This window comes from Vulpes vulpes, chromosome X (genome assembly GCF_048418805.1).
Source record: "Vulpes vulpes isolate BD-2025 chromosome X, VulVul3, whole genome shotgun sequence".
NCBI classification, from domain to species: domain Eukaryota; kingdom Metazoa; phylum Chordata; class Mammalia; order Carnivora; family Canidae; genus Vulpes; species Vulpes vulpes.
In genome coordinates, this window is record NC_132796.1 from 84,556,689 (window position 1) to 84,570,894 (window position 14,206).

Here is a 14,206-nt window from a genome sequence, read left to right on the forward strand (position 1 = left end):
GTCAGAATTTCCCCAACTGTTTGATCCCAGAATCCTTTTTCCATGGAACACTTACTAACATCCAGTGGACCAAACTTCCACAGAGCACCTGTAGGTGTTTTATTAATCCAAAGAATCTTTTTTTAACACCAGCCACAAAATACATTTTACAACTGGGGAAACTGATCTGCCCTTAAAAATGTTCTAATTTTTGTGGAAATCACTATATAGTATATACCTCTTTAGTCATGTTGTTTCACACATTTCTGATATAGTTTAGTTAAATTCTGCATTCCATTGATTATTCTAAAATTTGCATACATAAATGTTCACTCTTTTTGCCGTGAAGTTTCATGGATCTTGACAAATGCACAGTGTCATGTATTCACCATTAACAGCATCATACAGAACAGTTCACTACGCTAAAATATCCTCTAGGCTGCACCTATTCAACTCTAACCTTTTCCCTCTGATCCCCTAGCAACCACTGATATTTTTACTCCATAGTTTTACCTTTTCTAGAATGTCATATAATTGCTTATGCAGTATATAGCTCTTTTCAGACTAGCTATCTCATTTTGCAATATGCGTTCAAATTTTATCCATCTCTTTTCATGGTTTAATAGATCATTTATTTTTACTGCAGAATAATATTCCATTCTATTGATGTACCACCGGTGTTTTTGAATAAATTAACTCCAGTATGCATTTTTAAATATTTAATTTTTTTCAGCTACTAAAGGACATCTTGTTTGCTTCCAGGTGTCTGTGCATGTGATTATGAATAAAACTGCTATAAAATTTATGTGTGGGTTTTGGGGGAGGCGTAAGCTTTCAAATCAGTTTGTTAAATACCTAGGAACATGATTGGTAGATCATATGGGAAGAAAGGGGTAGGGGAAAAAACAGCACTGACTTAAGCAACTTTGGAAACAAGTAGAGTATGTAACACTAAAGGCAAAAGAATAAAGCACTGTACTCTAGTTGATGATGTTCTTTTACATGGGGGTACAGGCTAACAATCCTGATACCACTATACATGTTTACTTAAATTGAACAATTAAATAAATAGCAGATGGTGGGAGACAGGTTTCTCTTTGTTGGAGTGGATAAACAACAGGAGTAGGCTAGAATGATTTATATGTGTGGCAATGGATTCCTGCTAGATACATCAGTATAAATTCGCATTTAACTTTTATAGATACAGATGGTTACATACAGAAATACTTATATATGTATATATATACACTAATGGATATATGATTATAAGATATGAATATACACACATATATTTCTTTGCTTTACTAGCTGAAAAGACCCAAAAGACATGACAATTCAGAAATCTAAAAGAAACTACTAGGTAGCAATAAGAACATCTTGTATCCAGATCTTGGTTTCTAATACCAATTTCCAATGAAAGGACCAGGCTCTTTGGAGAAATTACTCATTCTAGGGCTCAGAGAGGGAAAATAGAAGATGAGCCTAGAGGGTCTTATAATGCCAAAAAGTAAGGAATGCTAAAACATAAAAGCCCCACAATGATGGGGGTATGTCAAACGGAGACAGGAAAGAGCTCCCAAGGACCAAAGTTGTAAAAATATGAGCAATAAAATAAATACAATAATATTGGATTAAAACCCAAAGTATAAAAGAAGTACCCATGGCATGTCTAGGTTGCACAGTCAATTGAGTGTCTAACTCTTGGTTTAGGCTCAGGGTGTGATCTTGAGGTCACGGGATTGAGCCCAAGTTAGGCTCTGCACTCAGCACTGAGTCTGCTTAAGATTATCTCTCCCTCTCATTGCTTCTCCCACTTGTGTGCTCTCTCTCTCTCTCTCTCTCTCTCTCTCTCTCTCTAAAATAGATAAATCTGGGCAGCCTCGGTGGCTCATTGGTTTAGCACCACCTTCGGCCCAGGGTGTGATCCTGGAGACCCGGGATCGAGTTCCGCATTGGGCTCCCTGCATGAAACCTGCTTCTCCCTCTGCCTGTGTCTCTGCCTCTTTCTCTCTCTGTGTCTGTCATGAATAAATAAATAAAATCTTTAAAAAATGTTTTTAAATTAAAAATATAAAAGAAGTATCCATGAGTCTATACTATTGTAAACAAATGATTGAATAAATAAATAAATGTGGGAAAATAGATCAATCTCTCATGCAGAAGAATTCCAAATAATTTATGTAGATACTCTGCTTTCAAGGAGGTGGAGTATGACTCTATTCCTTAAGTGTGGGCTACATACAGTGACTTCCTTCCAAAGAATAAAATATAGAAAGAGAGAAAAAGAGTAATTTTGCAGTACAGTCACTTGATAAACACTACCTCAGCCAAGTGGTCAAGGTCAAGAGCAATAGGACAAGTTATGTTGATAATACACACCCTTGATATAATGTGATGAAAATGGCACATAACTCTGTGGTCTTCCTCACCAAGAACCCAGAACCTCAATCTTATCATGAGAAAAATATCCACAGTTGAGGGAAATTCTACCTGACTAGTATTCCTCAAAACTGTCAAGGTCATCAAAAATAAAGAAAGTCTGAGAAATTGTCACAGCCAGAGAAGTCTAAGGAGACATGACTACTAAATGTCATGTGGTATCCTGGTTGAGTTCCTGAAACAGAAGAAGGACATTAGGTAAAAACTAGAAATCTAAATGAAGTACAGACTTTAGTTAATAGTAATGTGTGTGAGGGGCACCTGGGTGGCTCAGGGTTAAGCATTCGACTCTTGATTTCAGCTCAGGTCATTCATGATCTCAGGGTCATGATATTTAGCCCTGCATCAGGCTCCATGCTGGGCATGGGCCTGCTTAAGATTCTCTCTCTCTAAAAATAATAATAATAATAATTAATAATATGTGTGATATATGGGAACTCTCTGTAGTATCTTCACATTTTATTGCAAGTATCAAACTGTTTTAAATTTTTTAAAAGTTTATTTTTTAAAAAGTAGAATGATGGAATGCCTGGGTGGCTCAGTGGTTAAGTATCTCCCTTCGGCTCAGGATGTGATCCTGGAGTCCCAGGATCGAGTCCCACATCAGGCTCCTTGCAGGGAGCCTGCTTCCTCCCTCTGCCTATGTCTCTGCCTTGCTCTCTGTCTCTCATGAATAAATAAAGTTTTTTTAAAAAGTAGAATGATGGGGCATCTGGGTGGCTCAGTGGTTCAGTGTCTGCCTTCGGCTTGGGTCATGATTCCAGGATCCTGGGAGAGAGTCCTGCATTGAGCTCCCCACAGGGAGCCTGCTTCTTTCTCTGCCTATGTCTCTGCTTCTGTGTGTCTCTCATAAAAAAATAAATAAAATATTTTTTTAGAGTAGGATTATGGAGGTAGTATTAGCATTATTTGTTGATGACGTTGTATATATGGAGACTCCAGAGAAAATTGCTATATACTTTAAAAGAATTGAGCAAGATGACTAGATAAAAATAATATATAAAACAGTATTCCTATAAGTAACAACCAGTTACATTTATAATGGAAGAAAGATACCTTTTTCAATAAGTATAAAAAGATAACTTTGGGGCACCTGAGTGGCTCAGTCAGTTGAATGTCTGCCTTTAGCTCAGGTCATGATCAGGGTCCTGAGATCGAGTGTCATGTTGGGCTCTGCTCAGCCAGGAGCCTGCTTCTCCCTCTCCCACTGCCTGCCACTCACCCTGCTTGTGTTTTCCCTCTCTCTCTCTGTCAAATAAATAAATAAAATTTAAAATAAATAAACAAACAGATAACTTAGAAATAAATTTAACAGGGCTACTGCCTGTGTACCACACTGCTGGTTATAGGCTGCATGCTCGTCCTGCACCTGGGCTATGGTGAGGAGCAGTAGGCCCCAGAATGCTTCCCCAGCTCTGCTACTTAAACTGGTGCACTTTGCACTAGAAATGTTGGAAGATTGTGGTAGAGTAGAAGGACCCTAGACTCACCTTGTCCCATGAATACAACTACATAGCTATCAAATCATCCTAAATACTCCAGAAGTTGACCTGAAGACTAGCAGAACAAACTTTACAACTAAAGGTAGAAAGAGGTCACATTGTAGAAGGTAGGAAGTGCAGAGGTGCAGTTTGGGAGAGAAAAGATTGTGGCTACTGAAGTGCAAAGGGAGCCACAGTTGTGAAGAAGGGGGAGAGACAGACGAGAATAGAGGGGAGCACATGCAGAAAATGAATCCTCAAACCAACTGGCATGGAAAGCAAGATGGGCCAAATTTTGTGAGTTCTTGCAACCAGTAAGGGCTTAGAGCCTATAATTTATTTTATTTTATTTTTAAAGGTTTTATTTATTCAGAGAGACAGAGAGAGAGGCAGAGACACAGGCAGAGGGAGAAGGAGGCTCCCTGCAAGGAGCCCAACATGGGATTTGATCCCAGGACTCCAGGATCTTGCCCTTAGCCAAAGGCAGACACTAGACCACTAAGCCACCCAGGCGTCCTTAGAGCCTGGAATTTTAAAGGTCAGAAGGCATGGCTGTAATAAAGTCTGGGGGGCACTATGCTGCCCTTGGAGAGAAGGCTGGCAAATGACCCAGGATCATACAGCATGGAAACAAAAATATGAAGAGTGCATGAGACACACAGTGTGGAGGTTATCTCCACATGTCACAGCACATCCCAGAGAGACAGTATTCATGGAGAAACCCCTCTAGGAATAAAGGAATTGGTCAGCAACATTTCCTTCCCATCTCCTTAACATAAGCACAAAACCACCTATGGGAACCAGCACAGCACCAAAACTCACTACCTAACTTGCTTACACCAAGCTCCACCCTCCCATGCTCCAGTGGAACCACCTCACTCAGTCATGCATTCCCTCAGTCACAGTACAGTGGGCTCCTGCCCCCCAAAGACCAGTCCATACCTTTACTCACATAATGTCATACCATGTGAGAATTTTGCAGCATCTCAGTTGCAGCAGCCATGGTGACAGGTCTTATTTCATAAGCAGACATAGTTAAAACATGCCACATTAAGGCCAGGGACCAAACACTGCCCAAAATAGGCAAAGAGAGCCTCTGCAGACAACTTTCCTGAAGGATAAAGTGGCCAGGACACAACATCAAAGTACATACAACACACATTGGAGACACTTCCTGACGTACCAAGCCCTGGGAAACAGGGGACCCTACATGGCAGAGCACTATAGGACCTCTTCTTCATAAGACCATTACCCTCAAGAACAGGAGACAGCTAAATTTCCTAACACAGATGCAAAGACTTAGACAAAATGAGAAGACAGAGAAATTTATTCCAAATGAAAGAACAGGACAAGTCCACAGCCAGAGATTTAAGCCAAACAGATATAAGTAACATGCCTAATAGAGAATTTAAGGTAATGATCATAAAGATACTCAATAGATTTGAGAAAAGAATGGAACATATGAGTGAGACTCTTAACACAGATAAAGAATAACAGCAAGATAAAAGGCTCAATAAACAAAATGAGAAATATGCTTGATGGAATGAACAGCAGGATGGAAGAAGCAGAGGAACAAATTAATGACCTAGAAGACAGAGTAACAGAAAACTATCAAACTGAACAAAAGAGAGAATAAAGAATTATGCAAAATGAGAATAGACTTAAGGAACTCAATGACTATCAAACATAATAACATTTGTATTATAGGAGTCCCAGAAGAGAGACAAAAGGGGGCAGAAAATTCTTTTGAAGAAATAATAGCTAAAAACTTTCCTAATCTGGGGAAGGAAACAAATATCCAGATCTAGGCAGGACAGAGAACTCCTATCCAAATCAACAAAAGCAGATCCACACAAAGACATATTGTAATTAAACTGGTGATAAAGTGATAAAGTATTTTTTTAAGATTTTATTTATTTATTCATGAGAGACACACAGAGAGAGACAGAGAGACAGAGAGAGAGAGAGAGAGGCAGAGACATAGGCAGAGGGAGAAGCAGGCTGCATGCAGGAAGCCCGACGCAGGACTCCAGGATCACACCCTGGGGCTAAGGCAGGTGCTAAACCACTGAGGAACCCAGGGATCCCAAAGAAAGTATTTTTAAAGCAGTAAGATAAAAGAAAACATAACTTGAAAGGGAAAACCTATAAGGCTGGTGGGGGGGGGGGGTAAGCAAAAAAATAATAAAGACTTATTTGAGACATAAAGAGAGTGAGCCAGCACAAGTAAGGGGGAGGGCAGAGGGAGAGGGAGAAGCAGACTCCTGGCTGAGCATGGAGTCTGACGTAGGGCCCAATCCTAGGACCCTGAGATCAAGACCAGAGCTGAAGGCAGACACTTAATGAACTGAGCCATGCAGGCACCCTAGCAAAAATTTTCCAAGCCAGAAAGGAGTGGCATTATATATATATTCCAAGTGATAAATGGGAAAAATCTGTAGCCAAGAAAACTCTACCAAGCAAGGCTATCATTCAGAATAGGAGAGATAAAGAGTTTCCCAGACAAACAAAAACTAAAGGAGTTCATGACCACCAAACTAGCCTTCCAAAAAATTTTAAAGGGGACTCTGAGTGGAAAGGACAGACCAAAAGTGACAGTATAAAGGTAGGAAACACAAAAGCAGTTAAAATGAACATTTCTGTAAAAAATAAGTGAAGGAACTCACAAAATAAGGATGTGAAATATAAGAACATATACCTAAAATGTTGAGAGGAGAGGAGTAAAGAATGGGTTCAAATTTAAATGACCATCACTTTAATATACAATGCTATATGCAGAACAGGTTATATACAAACCTAATGGTAACCATATATCAAAAACCACTAATAAATATGCAAAGAATAAAGAGAAAGAAATCCAAATACATCACTATAGGAAATCAGGAAAACATGGGAGAAAGACAAGAAAAAATCAGAGAAAACCTTCAGAAACAACCACAAAACAAATAATGATAATAAATATATATCAATATTATTTTGAATGTAAATCAATCAAAAGACAAAGGGTGTTGGAATGGATTAAAAACAAGACCCATCTACATGCTGCCTACAAGAGACTCATTTTAGACCTAAAGACACCTGCAGAATTAAAGTGAAGGGATGGAGAAATATCTATCATGCAAATAGATGTCAAGAGAAAGCCAGAATAGCAATACTAATATCAGAAAAAATGGACTTTAAAATAAAAACTGTAAGAGACAAAGAAGGACACTATTATAATAACAAAGGACACAACACAACATGAAGATACAACAATTGTAAATATTTATGCATCTAACATAGAAGCACTCAAATATATAAAATAGTTAATAACAAACATAAAAGAACGCATTGTACTAGACCTAAAGACAGTAGTAGGAGATGGTAACACCCCACTTACATCAATGGACAGCTCATCTAAACAGAAAATCAACAAGGAAAAATCGCTTTGAATGACATACTGGAACAGATGGATTTCAAAGACATATTCAGAACATTTCATCCTGAAACAACAGAATACACATCCTTTTCAAGTACACACAGACCATTCTCTGGAACAGATCTCCTATTAGCCCACAAAATAAGCCTCGGCAAATTCAAAAAGAGGGAAAACATGCATCTTTTCTGACAACAATGCTATGAAACTAGAAGCCAACCACAAGGAAAACATCTGGAAAGGCCACAGATACATGGAGGTTAAATAACATGCTACTACACAATAATTGTGTCAACCAGGAAATCAAAGAAGAAATTAAAAAGTACATGGAAACAAATGAAAATGAATATACAACAGCCCAAAATCTTTGGGATTCAGTAAAAGCAGTTCTAAGAGGGAGGTTTTATAGTAATATAGGCCTACCTCAAAAAGAAGAAAAATTTCAAATAAACAGCCTAATCTTACACCTAAAGGAGCTAGAAAAAAGAACAAACAAAATTCAAACCCAGCAAAAGGAAATAAATAATAAAGATTAGAGCAGAAATAAATGATATAGAAACTAAAAAATAAAAATAAAAACAAAAATAGAACTGATCACTGAAACTAGCAGCTCACTCTTTGAAAAAAAAAAAAAAAGATAAAATTAATTAACTTTGAGCCAGACTTATCAAAAACAAAAGAGAAAGGACTCAAATGAATCACAAATGAGAGAGGAGAAATAACAATCCACACCTCAGAAATACAAATAACTATAAGAGAATATTATGAAAAACTATATGCCAACAAATTGGACAAACTGGAAGAAGTGGATAAATTCCTAGAAACATAAACTAACAAAACTGAAACAGGGAGAAATAGAAAATTTGAACAGATTGATAACCAGCAAAGAAATTAAATCAGTTATCAAAAAACTCCCCAAAAGTGAAAGTCCAAGGCCAGATGGCTTCATAGATGAATTCTACCAAACATTTACAGAAGAGTTGATACCTATTCTTCTCAAACTATTACAAAAGTAGAAGAGGAAGGAAAACTTCCAAATTCATTCTATGAGGCCAGCATGACACTGATACCAAAACCAGATAAAAACTCCACTAAAAAAGAAAATTACAAGGAAATATCCCTGATGAACATAGATGCAAACATCCTCAACAAAGTATTAGCAAACCAAATCCAAAAATACATTAAAAAAATAATTCACCACAATGAAGTGGGATTTATTTCTGGGTTCCAGGGTGGTTCAATATTCACAAATCAATCAATGAGATACATCACATCAATAAGAGAAACCATATGATCATTTCACTAGATGCATAAAAAGCATTTAACAAAGTACAGGGATCCTTCGGTGGCGCAGCGGTTTAGCGCCTGCCTTTGGCCCAGGGCGCCATCCTGGAGACCCGGGATCGAATCCCACGTCGGGCTCCCAGTGCATGGAGCCTGCTTCTCCCTCTGCCTGTGTCTCTGCCTCTCTCTCTCTCTCTCTCTCTCTCTCTCTCACTGTGTGCCTATCATAAAAAACAAAACAAAACAAAAACAAAGTACAACATCGGGCAGCCCCGGGTGGCTCAGTGGTTTAGCGCCGCTGAAGGCGCTACAATTCTCCTCCTTCAGCCCAGGGCCTTAGCCTGGAAACCCAGTTTCGAGTCCCACGTTGGGCTCTCTGCATGGGGCCTGCTTCTCCCTCTGCCTGTGTGTGTCTCTGCCTCTCTCTCTGTCTCTCTGTGTCTCTCATGAATAAATAAATAAAATCTTAAAAAAAAAAAAGTACAACATCCATTCATAATAAAAAATCCTCAATAAAGTAGGTTCAGAGGGAACATATCTCAACATAATAGAAGCCATATATGAAAACCCCACAGCTAACATCATCCTTAATGGGGAAAAGATCTCCATAAGGTCAGGAACAACACAAGGCTGTCCATTCTCACTACTTTTATTCAACATTGTACTGAAAGTTCTAGCCTCAGCAGACAACAAAAAGAAATAAAAGGCATCCAAAGCAGCAAGGAAAAGGCAAACTTTCACTATTTGCAGATGACATGATACTATATATAAAAAACCTGATGGAATCCACCAAAAATATTGCTAGAACTGATACACAAATTCAGTAAAGTTGCAGGATACAAAATCAACGCACAGAAATCTGTTAAATTTCTATACCCCATTAATAAAGCAGCAGAAGGAGAAAGCAAAGATTTAATCCCCTCTACAACTGCACCAAAAACCATAAGATACCTAGGAATAAACCTAATCAAAGAGGCAAAAAAAATCTGTGCTCCCAAAACTATAAAACACTGATGAAAGAAATGGAAGATGACACAAAGAAATGGAAAGACATTCTATGCTCATGGACTGGAAGAACAAATATTGTTTTACTATATTGTATACTACCCAAAACAATAATGCAATTCCTATAAAATTACCACAAGCATTTTATATGAGGGAGAAAAATCTTAAAATTTGCATGGAACCACAAAATTCCCCAAATAGCCAAAGCAGCCTTGAAAAAGAAAAGCAGGGCAGCCCAGGTGGCTCAGCGGTTCAGCGCACCCTTCAGCCCAGGGTGTGATCCTGGAGACCTGGGAACGAGTCCCACGTCAGACTCCCTGCATGGAGCCTGCTTCTCCCTCTGCCTGTGTCTCTGCCTCTCTCTCTGTGTCTCTCATGAATAAATAAATTAAAATCTTTAAAAAAAAAAAAAAAGAAAGAAAAAGAAAAGCAAAGCTGGAGGCATCACAATTCCAGACTTCAAGTTATAAACCTGTAGTGAGAAAGAGAAAGAGAAAGAAGAGAGAGAGAAATCAAGAAATAGACTCTTAACTCTAGATAGTGAACTGATGGCTACCAGAGGGAAGGTAGTTGGGGATGCAGATTAAGGAGTGCACTTGTCATGATGAGCATAGAACAATGCATGGAATTGTCAGAACACTGTATTGCACACCTGAAACACATATGTATGTATGTTAACCAGCTGGAATGAAAAACTTAAAAAGCCAATAAAATAAAATATTGAAAAAAGAAATGTAACAGGAAACATGCAACATCTATTTGAACACAATTTTGTAATGCTACTGAAAATCACAATATATTACCTGACAAAGTGGAAAGACATCCTTTTTTTTTTGACAGAAAAACTCAATCTTGTATAGTTTACAATTCTCCTCTAATTATTCTGTAATTATGAGGTGATCTCAATAAAAAAAAAGAACATCAATATGATTGAAGTGGGGAATAAAGCAAACTAATTCCAAAATATACAGGGAAAAACAAAGATGTAAGAAGAGCCAGGAACTTTCTGAAAAAGAAGATTAATGAGAGGGGACTGCTGTCCTGACTGGATCTTAAAGCATATTATTAGGCTACATAATTAAACAGAGGTACTGGGATCCCTGGGTGGCGCAGTGGTTTGGCGCCTGCCTTTGGCCCAGGGCGCGATCCTGGGGACCAGGGATCAAATCCCACATCGGGCTCCGGGTGCATGGAGCCTGCTTCTCCCTCTGCCTATGTCTCTGCCTCTCTCTCTCTCTCTTTCTCTCTCTCTGTGACTATCATAAATAAAAAAATTTAAAAAAATAAAAAAAATAAACAGGGGTACTGGTGTATGACTAGTAGTGGTACATGATTAGTTTTAGCTCAATGGAAATAAAAGAGAGTCCAAAAATAAACTCAACTACACATTCACACACATACATACTAATCTTGTCTGAATGTTTTGTCCCCCCAAAATTAATGTTGAAATTCTAATGCTCAATGTGATGATACTCTGAGGTGGGGACTTTGAGAGATGCTTAGGCCATAAGAACAGAGCCCATATGATTGGGATCAGTGTCCTTATGAAAGAGACCCCACAGAGCTCTTAGGCCCTTTCACCATGGGAGGATATGAGAAGTCTGCAGTCTGGAAGAGAGCCCTCACTTGACCATGCTCATACACTGATCTTGGACTTCTAGCCTTCAGAACTATGAAAAATAAATTTCTGTTATTTACAAGCCACTCACTGTGTGGTCTTTTTGTTATAGCAGCCTGAACAGACTAAGATACACACACAAATTAAATATATGGTAAATGTGGAACGTGTCATTTCACATTGGGAGAAAATAGTTTGTTCAACAAATTGTGATGCAATTATTGGGTAAATTTCTGGAAAAGACTATAAACTTGAAAAATTACTTTTCTATATTCCATAATTCACATACAAGTTCACTACTGAAATTCCCTTTATCTATGACTGGCAATGCCCACTTTTCCTTCAAAATTCAACTCGAGCACCCCCTCCCCTTTTCCTTTCTTCCTCTTGCTGAGCAGCTGCGATAGATCTAGGTAGGTGTTCATGATATAGAGGAGTGGAACCATGGTGCCCTGTAGTGAGATGTTAGAGGTGAAGGAGAGTAAAGAGGATATCTGTGAAGTCAGAGTAACCTAGTATGGGGCGTCAGAACTCAAATCGAGTAAGATGATGAGATCCACAAAGGTGTGTGTGTGGGGGGGGGGGTGTAGTAAGAGATGTCAGAGACTGATTAGGGTAAATAGAATGCCCATGCTAGGACCTGTCCTGACCTCAGCAGTAGGGCCTAAGTGGGATCAGGAAGGCATCTGTGCAGGGAATCAGCTCAGTATCCAAATAGGAGGCTGGCCTGGTATATAGTGTCATAGCCTGAGTGGGGAAAGGAAGAAATTCACAATGTGGCAGGCTGGCATGGAAAGTCAAAAGCCAAGCAAGACGAGGAACATATCCATGCATGAGGTGGGGCTGCCCTATGCAGCAGTCATGGACTGAGTGGAGTAAGGAAGGTATTTGCACATTAGAGTCCAATGAGAAGAGCTGGAAAATAATGAGTACATATATCTCTTACACACTGGCTTCTAAGTTCCATTTTCCACTGATAGGAATAGGGACTTCTTGGAGAAATGGTTAATTTTATAGCTAGGGCAGGAATAGTATGAGATGGGCCCAGAATATTTGTACCAAAAGCATGGAATTGCTCAAAGAATGATGGGGATGTGGCAAAATGACAGAGAAGCCAGTTTAAAAGATTCCCATTATCTAACACATCTGGAACATTAACACCAAATAATAATAGTGATAGACTGTAATTCAGTAAATAAAATAAGAAACCACTAATTTGTCAGATACAAATAAGTCTAAAGTTTGATGAGGAATATAACATTTACATCCCTTAAAATACTTAATAATTACAAGGTAGGGGGAGAATAACTTTACAGGGAAAAGCTTGTTAACAACCACATTAATGAAGTTACCAAAGTGAACATCATCAATAATGGGACACATTGAAATCATGCACTACCTGATAAAATGCAATGAGATGAACACTGCATTGTTTCTGTGATGTTTCTGTCAAAGATGTATGACATGAATTCAATCATGAGGAAACACTGGGTGAGCCAAAATTGAAGAGATTTCTACAAAATAACTGGCTTCTGGTTTTGGCATCCAGGTAATACTGGCCTGAGAGAATGAGTTGGGAAATGTTTCTTCCTCATCTACATTTAGAATGAGTTTGTGGAGAACTGACATGAATTCTTGTTTAAATATTTGGTATAATTCACCAGTGAGGCCATCTGGGCCTAGGCTGTTGTGTGGAGAAGTTTAAAAGTTACTGATTCTATTTATTTTCTTTATTATTCAGATCTTTTATTTCTTCTTGAGTCAATTTTGGTCATTTGTGTCTTTCTAGGAATTTGTCCATTTCATCTAATTTGTGGCATGATATTTCCTTACAATAATTTTTATTTCTCTAAAATTAGTAGTAATTTCTCCTTTTTCATTTCTAATTTTAGTAATATGAATCTTCTCTCTCCCTTTTATCAATATAGCTAAAGGTTTGTCAATATATTGGCAGCCACGTTTTGGTTTATTGATTATCTGTTTTTCTATTCTCTATTTCATTTATTTGCTCTTGTTTTTATTATATACTATCTTCTGCTTATTTTGGGTTGAGTTTGTTCTCCTTTTCTAGTGTCTTATGTTACATTATAGATTTTTTTTCTTCTTTTTTAATATATGAATTTATAGCTATAAATTTCCTGCTAAATACTGCTTTGGTTGGATCCCATAAGTTAGGTATGTTGTGTTTCTGTTTTCATTCTTGTCAATGTATTTTCTACTTTTCTTTGTGATTCCTTCTTTGGCTCACTGAGTATTTAGGAGTATGTTATTTAATTTCTACATATTTGTCTATTTCTAAATATTTATTTTTTATTATTTTTTAATTTCATTACATTATATTCAGAGAACATACTTCAAATGATTTAGATCCTTTTAAATTTGTTTAGTTTTATGTCGTAGTTTTATGTCATACATATGGTGTATCCTAGATAATGTTCCATGTACTCTTAAGAATGTGTATGCTGCTGCAGTTGGATACATTGTTCTATAGATGTGCTAGGTCTAGCAGGTTTATATTATGTTCAAGTTCTCTGTTTCCTAGTTGATCTTCTGCTTACTTGTTCTATCATCAAAAGTGAATTATTGGGGCACCTGTGTGGCTCAGTTGGTTGTATCTGCCTTTGGCTCAGGTCATGATCTCATGGTCCTGTGATCCAGCCCCACAGCAGGCTCTGTGCTCAGCAAGGAGTCTGCTTCTGCCTCTCCCCATTCCCCAACCCCCCCCCACTTGTGCTCTCTCTCTCTCTCAAATAAATAAAATCTCTTTCTAAAAAGTGGGTTAAGGTTTATTATGATAAAGTTGTCTATTTCTCTAATTCTTTTTTTTTAAGATTTTATTTATTTATTCATGAGAGACACAGAGAGAGGCAGAGACATAGGCAGAGAGAGAAGCAGGCTCCATGCAGGGAGCCCGATATGGGACTCGATCCCGGGACTCCAGGATCACACCCTGGGTCGAAGGCAGACGTTCAGCCCCTGAGCCAC